Here is a 9,392-nt window from a genome sequence, read left to right on the forward strand (position 1 = left end):
CATCCTAGCATATGCGGATCCGAGGTCGCTGGACACGTTAGTTACCACCACAGACAAATTCCATGAGGTCCACGTATGACCCGTTTATGGATGAGGTGTCTCGTGGCATATCAAGCCAGGTAGCTTAGCTGCAGTAGACAACGGAAGCAGCCAACGTTTCTAACTTGGGAAAGGGCGTTGATGCTTTGTGTTCGGAAAGTAGGAGTAGATCACAGTCCGCCTTGCGAAAGCGATTGTGTAAAAGGTCATCAGGACCTTTGACAAGTATCGTGGTATTATTTTAAATAATTAAGAGTTGATTTTTCTATTCGCTGCTGAATTTATTAAGCTTGCAAATACCGATATTTCGAAGCCACTTGTTCCCTTCATCATCGCTCAAAAGTCTCCACAAGCCAAATAATTTAATCGCAAGAAAAACCGTGAGATTGCACTTAGATACCGGGGCATGTCGGTACTATAGTAAGTTTTCTAAAAATTCCACGTAACGTACCAACTCCTGCAATTTCTCATCAAAAATACCAGACTTGCCGAGATCTCTGACAACGACTACCCGAAATGCAGCACCACTTCGCCTTTTAATTCACGATCCCTTGAGTCGGAGCAACTAACTTACCGATACAGGCGCCGAAGTCTCGGTTCTTCTTGTATCTCGGAATCATAGTTTATCACCTCAATGGTTGAAACTCAAGGCGGCAAATTATTCGTCGATACGTGGTGATCTAGAAACTTCGACTTCGACGAGCGTCTACTTGGCGCTTCTTTGTTATGTATATCAGCATTCCCATCCTGTGCTATTATGGGTTGTAAATGGATCTACATAACAGTTCAGTCATTGGGCCCAGAATCTCGCCAGGAACAATCTCATCCTGCTCCTTCGGCACTCTTCCTATCGTTTTGAAGGTTTTGCCGACCCATGTAATTACGCCCTTCTTCACAAATACCGCAACACTATCAAGCATAGCCTTTCTGAATCCATTCAGCATAATGTTCAGCATCACATCACTACTATTCACTGGTTCCCCTGACTTTTCTAAGGGACGTCCAGAAGCTCGCAGTTGCATGGAAGCAGTTCAAAGAATTTCTTAAGCATGGTAATTGCAGACTTTCCAACAGTTGTTGGTCTGCCTCTCTTCCTAAACCCAATGGCGAGTGGAGTACCTTCTGACGATTGCACCCGTCTAAATTCCCAAATGATTCTAGATCGGTACCTGATTTTATCTCATCCACGATTTTGCCTACTCTATCGCATACTGCCGAATTTTCTTGACTCTAGCCTCTTAGTCAAGGTAGACCAAGCCATCCCGAAAAGGGTAATATGCACACTTTCCGGACTCTTCGAGTTCACTTGGATCATTTTTGGACTGTGCAATGCGGAACACATCTTGTGGCGATCCATCCACTCTGTGCGGCGAAACCTTCTGTTTCGTTTCCTCGGATATTGTTCTAATTGCGTTCTCCTCTAAGTTTGTACATTTAAAGAATCTCGAGTGCACTTGTCAATGTTTCATTAGGGGAGGGTTTCTCGTCTAAGCAATTACCCCTGAAGGCACCAGACTCAGTCAAAGTGCAGTTACGTCTCTGTGATTTTACGGGAGTACCCGCGGAGTTCACGGATTTATTTTGTGACCACAATCAGAGCCCCGCTGAGGCAAGCGCAGTCTATACTGAGCGTATCGCTCAGTTTATTCAAACTGGCTGATGCAAGACCTACCTCAATTTTTACCGAATTAAGGAGCACGGCAACCGTGTTGCAACGTGACAGCACGCAGAAACCGAAAGGTCTCTGGTCTGTTGAACGTAACCATAATCCTCATGAAACTCCTGAAAGGGGCCAACCGCTATAACCGAGCTGAATGCACATGAGACAGGGATTCTCCTGAGACATGTAAATTCAGAACCTATCCCGGTAAGGTTTCGTGACCTCTTGCCATTTCAGATGAGTTCACGAGCAGACTCGAATCTGACCTCCCTGATTAAGCCCAATACCAAAGAACCCCGCCTAGTTGTGCGGTCGCCAAAGGCTGTTGAGTTGTTTGCGACCACCAAACAACAGCCGATGGATGCTACACTTCTGGCATTTCCTCAGCAAGATTCACCTCTAGCCGTATTTATTGATGCCTCAGAGATTGCACTGCTCTTCAGGAAAAGGCAGCTGTTGAGATTTATTCCAAGCAGTTGATTGACGCTCAATGGATCTACAGCACTTACGATCGCGAGTTATTAGCCGCGATCCTCCCAATGAAATTCTTTTGGTATTTCCTTTAGAGTGCTTAGGGATTATAAAAAACACACTTTTGCTTTGGAATACATCCCCAACAAAGCGTTCCCCGCTAGCTTTATCACCTAGTTGACTTCCTACATTCAACACGGGCCTGTGAAAGATAACATAGTTGCTGACGTGGCAAGTTACAGAGGTCAAGATCTTCGCCGCCTTCGACTTTCTGCAAGTTGCAAATGCACAGAAGGACGATGCATTTTTTCGAAATCTCCTGCCAATTATAAATATACATTTAGGGAGTTTCAGATCCACGTCTAACATATACTGCAAAACTTCAGACAAAGGTCATATATGCCGGCCGATTTACGCAAGGAACTACTTCACGCCTTTCACGGTCGAGCACATCTGGGCATCTGAAGACAGAATTAGTTAGTAGCCACGAACTATATCTGGCCGTCCGTAAACAAGGTTTTTTATTAATTACATTAATTCTTCGGTCAGACGGTGCTTGGTGCATACCTGAAACATGTGAGAAAACAGGTGAGCGCCTTCCCTCCGTTCATAAAGTGTCAATCCATCTCGACTTAGTTGATTCTTTGAGAGAACTTGGAATTTAGATCCTCCTTTTTCTCGGAGCTCGGCAAACTCCTCAGTTTCAGACGCTACATTCAAATGGGATGTTCAGAAAGTTTCACGGGAGGCCAAGGCGGCCCTTTCTGGTCTCAAGTCTTCCCACTCGTTCTACTTGGCCTCCGGATAATTAATTGTAAAGAATTTGCTGCAAGTCCCGTGGAGCCGGTAAACTCGTTCTACTTGGCCTCCGGATAACCAATCGCAAAGAATTTGCTGCAAGTCCCGTGGAGCCGGTAAACTTGAGACTCCCTAGCGACCTTGTACTCGATATGAGGTCGAGCGTTAACACCATTGTATTATTATATTTCATCATCATCATCATCAACGGCGCAACAACTGGTATCCTGTCTAGGCCTCCCTTAATAAGTAACTTCAGACATCCCAGTTTGGGTCGAGGTCCACCAATTCGATATCCCTAAAAGCTGTCTGGCGTCCTGACCTACGCCATCGCTCCATCTTAGCCAGGGTCTGCCTCATCTTCTTTTTCTAACATAGATATTGCCCTTATAGACTTTCCGGGTGGGATCACCCTCATCCATACGCATTAAGTGACGTGACGGTCATAGTATTGCTCATAGATTTCGTCGTTATGTAGGCTATGGAATCGTCCATCCTTATATAGTGGGTCAAACATTCTTCGGAGGATTTTTCTCTCGAACGCGGCCAAGAGTTCGCAATTCTTCTTGCTAAGAACCCAAGTCTCCGAGGACGTTTGCTCAACGATATTTTGGGAAATCTAAAGGTCCAGGCAGGTATGCGCAAAACATGGCTGAAATGCTCGCAGATATCGACTCCTCCACGCACGTCTTTATATAGCACGGACGCCTTCCGAGACCGCTGCAGCCACTTTATGAGAACCTCTTCGACGTCTACATCGCGTTGGAGGCTCGATCAAAGGGATCTCTCTACTCGGTCAAAGTCTTCCTTCCCGGAAAAAAGCACAGTCAGAGAGAAAGACGCGCGAGGCATCCATTTTACCTTGCGCTAACCTAAAGGAGCTATATGTACAACGAAAACGTCGATCAAGCTGTGTATCTCGGCATCGGTTGTGTATCTGTTTTTGCGATGATGACACGAAGGTGTCATCGGTATACTCTGCCTCCCAAAAATTCTAGAGAGGCTGCATAACAGCAGAGGATTAATGTGCACTTTTTGGAAAGACCTGGAGATCTAGGGAGAACTGAAACATATTTCGACAAACCATCCGTGCCAGTGAGGATGGTTGAAGCGCAATGGACGTGCTATGCCTAATTTAGGGGACATTGTGGATCATATATATCATGTCAATTTCAAGAAGTTTTAGAAGCCTTTCGGAGTAGTCTAACCTACTAGGAGAATTACTGTTCCTGCGGCTTAATTTTCCTTTGGTCACATCAATGAATTTTCTGTTCGCAACTAATATTAGTAGGCCAATACCAAGCTTGCAGGCTGTTTTAATGAGATAAAGTTGACAAGATTAACTACTTAGTTGGGTTCAACTTTTACCTTATCACTCATATCTCAATAAATCTTTGCCTTTTCTGTCCCAATTAGGTTTGCATCCGTTTTTCCCGGAATTGACAACGCCAAAATGCCAGAAGCAATTCAGACTTTTATAAGTTAAGTGACTTCAAAAGTTTTTTGATTGGAGAATTGAAGCTTCTTTTCCCAATAAAATAACTCCTAAATTTCAATATTGTCTGAGAAAATATTACATTAACCATCTGAAGACATATCCAAGCTCCCTCCTCCCCACATAGATGAAATATGACAATATGGAGTAAACGAAAAGAAAAACATTAAAATACAGCAATAAAATTGATTTTTTAGAGCCCATAAATCTCTCATTCGAAAGCAAACAATTCAGGAAGGACTTTGAAAAATGGCTATGCCAATATTTTTTCTCGGTGGCATATCATTTTCTCGCGACTCCTTTATCATATTTTCTCTCTTTTGCATCAGTTAATAAAATTGCTTGAACGGGTGAAAAAAGGGCCTGGTAGCAAATGAAAAAGGATGCGTTACAGCTCGTGGAATCAGGAATCGCCAGAAAAGGAGGCGGACATTTTTTTTTGTGTGGGAAAAAAATGAGCATAAGGAACAAAGTTCCGGTTAAATCGTCCTAACTTCGTGAAAAAAACTCGTCGATTTTTAACTTTTCCATAAATCAGAAAGAACGGAAGGGAGAATGTAAGCGAAGGAATAGGAATGGAAAGGGGTCCTTATGGTTAAAGTGGTTTCTTGAGATTTCTACAAAGTTTTTTTTTTTTTACTTTTTCTGTTTTGAAAAGGCAAAGGCTACTCTTCTCTTCTTCGAGGAACACAAAGACTTCATGGACCCGCTTGTGAAAACTTAGTCTCTGGCTTCTTTTCAATCTCGATAAAAGCCCGCCCTTGGTCCGTGGCCTGTCCCGTTTGTTCTCTTTTCAAGCTCATATTACACTTTACTATGCATACTTTGGTGCGATTATAAATTATTTATAATCTTTGTACTCAAACTTGTGCAGAGAGCAGGGTTCCTGGAACATTGCAATATCCAACTCTGCGCTAGAAGACGAATTTTGCGGACACACTTGGAAGGGTTGGACTTCTTCATGGCTATTGTCAGGGTAAAAGTTTAAATTTCGTCCGGAACTACTAATCGGAAAACGAAAAGAAAAGTCATAAAGCATAAACATAGCTCGGGCAAGAAAATTGAAAAAGCAAAGGACACTGGCTAATGTTGGAAGTTCAGAAGACTGAAAATTGCCTCATTCTTGACTTGCAGTAGTTAAAGTTTGAGAGTCGTCGGGAAAGTTTTACATTCATGCACTTCATTCTACATTTTCTGGAGATGATTCGGAGTTTTGGGCATAAGTTCTTGGTATAGTCTTGGTAGGGGTGCTCTATTACTTTGCGTAGAAAGAGAGAAGATTGATTGTATCTATTGAAAAAGCAACTCCGATAGAGTCCCGAGCCCACATTGGGCGCCAATATTGAAATGTAGAAATATACTTCCTGGATGACCCTAAAATAAGAGAACAAGGAACACGTCAATCATTTAAAACGTACACTACATCACCGCCACTTTCACGTGAAAACATCCTGATATGAACGAACAATTTGTTCAATTTTACTGAATTTCCGTAAAACGCTCTCTACGAGGAAATCCCGTCCAATTTCGAATTAAATTGCAATAGAATGGATTCGCTCCGACGCCTGCAATTTGTTGACATATTTTCCAAAATGTTGACAATGCCATCTAAAAATACAACCCTGCCTGGTCCAGTTTGCCTGAATCCCTGTCATACTTACAGGAAATTCAGAGGAACATGGACTTGATGGAATTCAGTGGAAAATTTAAGGTTCAGTGATTTGAGACCGTTGGAGACAATAACGACAAGTCGAAGTAGAAATACTTTTAAGTTTATTTTCCGCTTGAGGAGCGATACACGTGGGGGCCAGGATGCTCCTTGCACCGAACATACGTTCCCCATTCCGGTCCACATACCAACTTTCGCTGCACATTGTTCACATTGTTGCACTCAAATCCACTGAGTATTTTTCAAATCAGAAATTCTTTCTGGAGTTTCTGCTGCAGTAATTTGTATGGAGCATGTCGCCGTCATATTTTATTCTGGAATATGCAAAGCTGTCGAATTGGTAGCATACGGGCCAACAAAAGGTGCACGGAGCGCTTATCAATTTGCATATTGTTGCAGCGAAGATGTTTCATAAAATCTGAGAGGTGGAAAGATTTCCACGCTCGAGTTGCTTAGCAGGGACCGTAGCGTTTTCGACATGCATCATGGGTTTCATACATTGCATGGGTCCTTGGAGGTGAATGGTTTAAAATTTGAACACGTAGACAAATATGTAGCTATCTACCGAACAGGCAATTCCAACCTGTTGCACAGTCTCAATTCTCCCTCTGCTCAGGCCAATTCAGATCCACACTTCTGCTGCTGTGTCCTGGGATGCTGGCTCTCCTCGCAGATCGGGCTCCCTTTAAGAAGTAAATAAAAAATGAGCATGAAATTAAAAGCACTTGAAGCTATTACATTGCTTTTTAACTCTATTTAGTTTGGCTGCCGTCGCCCCAATTTGCAGTAGTTACCCTGGAACTTGCATGCTTGTGAAGTGCAGGCAGCTCCTGTTTGCCTTGGTTAAGTATCCGAGTTTTTCCGCAGCACGAAAAGTGACGTTGAGATGTTGACATAGTTTTAAGTTAGTTGGGTTCACGTCACTTGCTAGTGAAAATATATCAAATTTTTCATTAATCTGATTGCATGGAGTTGTTATGAAAGGTGAGGGAGACGAATAAGATTGAGTTTGCAGTTATTGCTTTGAAAGAGAAGGGCGGCGTAGAGTCCGTGCCACTTCGCTTGTTTGTTACCCTTATTAGTGAAGACCTGTCAACCACTCACCTTGGCATGCAAATCTGCCATTGAGAACGAGTTTATTTAGCGATGAAATTGTGTCTATTTAAAAGCTTACTTAAGTATTAGTATCTAATTTAAACCAAGAAGAAATAATTGGGTAAGTATCTTGTCAATGCCAGCCAGTAAAGTGGCGGGAAATATTAGGAGAATTACAGCTGACAATTAGTGTTGAAAAAAGTTGTTTGAACCCAAACGCTTCTGATTTTACATCACTGAAAAGTCCCATTACGTTCAGTCCAGGAAAAATGTCACTGCACGGAGAGGAGATATCATGCATGGGTCACGTTTCAACCCAAAATCTTAAATACAATTTTATTTTTCAGTGGGTAGGTAAATAAAATAGAAAAATATCGACAATTGTCGTTGTCTATTTGTAGTTAAGCTTTTGAATGAATAGGAGAGGCAGAAACATCACACATCCTATCCTGTCAGTTTTGAAATTGTCAAAAAGTATGTTTCTTGCAACGAAAGGAATTGAGACCGACGAAAGCCACAGAACCTGACAAAGTCGCTGCAAAGCACCACGAAGCAAAGTGTTGGGAGCTCATACTCTTGCTAAGTAAATTCTTCAAACATAATCTCACACAATGAAGATTTTCGAATATACCCATCAGTGCCGTCTCCAGAAAGATCAGAGTCTGCAGTAAGATTCATCGCAAGTGACTCCTACCATAAAGCCTCACCGCAGGCTATCTGGTACTATGGGAATCGGGATGAGCTAATGAGAGCACATGCTCCAGGAAAATTACCGATGGACATGCTCCTGGCCTGTTTATTTGCGGTTGCTCCCTTTTGGGAGTTTCTTAGCAGTTGCCCATTTCGCAGCAGAGCTCTATGTGGACTCAATGCGTGGAGTTGCGCTATCCAACTCAGTCGCGTTGCCTCCCTATTTTTGAAGTAGGGTACGTGAATGCATCAACGTACAGAATATTGAACTCCCGCAATAGTACGCCGTCAGACTACCAACTAAACATGGCCCCATCATTATAGGACTAGCGTGGAGCCATTTGTTACACTACTTCGAGCTAGACCCGAAAATGTCTCGCCTTAAGGAGTCTCAAATCAAGGAATTCCTTTCACCAAAGAGAGGTGAGAGGAAGCATGGAACTGTTACTTCAGTGAACTCCCTCCCATTCAGCCCCGTCACCGATCAAGCTCTAGAGAATACCAATGTAACGTGCAACATATCTCCACAAGTTAGCACTCCTCAGCACCTCCCCCACAATATTGTATGGAGAGAGCTCGCCTGTGTTTAAATAATCCCCACAATTGTCCACAATCCCCATTGCAAAACATACAATCAAGCCTGTTCAATCTTATGGAAGTAAGGCTGAAAATCTCCCAGCCTCACCATGCTCCTGATTCAGCTACGTCCCAAAGTTGTCAGTAATTCCCACAGACCACCTACTTCTTTTCTTATTTTCCCTAGAAAGTTGCCACCCGTTTAGTGCACCCTGCCATTCTTCACACAGAACCACCTCCCTTGCGTTTGTATACGACTTTAGGTTCCTTAGCAAGAAGGGCAACCGGAATCACTCCCAAAATCAAAATCGGAAAGCAAAATAAACTGTGTTTTACGTTCCAAAAATCATCGCCTGACAGATGTAGGATCCCCAATGTTTGGCATTAGCCGACTTAAGGCCGAAACTCCAATTGCACCCTTATCTGCCGCCACTTTAATTTGCTGGGAAAATTTCATCTTTATGTAAAGAGTTGATACAAGCTACTTAACCATTGGTTTTACTCGATTATCGACTTGCCAATGAATGTGGGGGCCCATTCGCAATTTTCTACTACTTCGGGTTTTCCAGTGGAAAGTTGAAGCCATGAACAGTCATCCATCTGTTTATCTGCCGCGTCGATATGCCAAATCTATTTTCCGCCTGTCCGACAGAGTATCCGGCAATAAGTGCGCACCACCGTCTGTATTACCGATCAGGCGCAACTTTTTCGGTATATCGAGTCTAGACTATCGCAGGAAGCATTCCAGAGGTCCGGCCCTAAGATGGATCCTTCCACTACCCTCGACATGACATCCATCCTCCTCTGAACCTGTAGCGTCTTATAGAGTAGGGAGCGGTTCCTCAGATATTATTTATTGGCAAGAATATTTTTCCATCTTTCTGAATTAAAGGCACTTT

The sequence above is a fragment of the Hermetia illucens genome, chromosome 3 (genome assembly GCF_905115235.1).
Source record: "Hermetia illucens chromosome 3, iHerIll2.2.curated.20191125, whole genome shotgun sequence".
NCBI classification, from domain to species: Eukaryota; Metazoa; Arthropoda; class Insecta; order Diptera; family Stratiomyidae; genus Hermetia; species Hermetia illucens.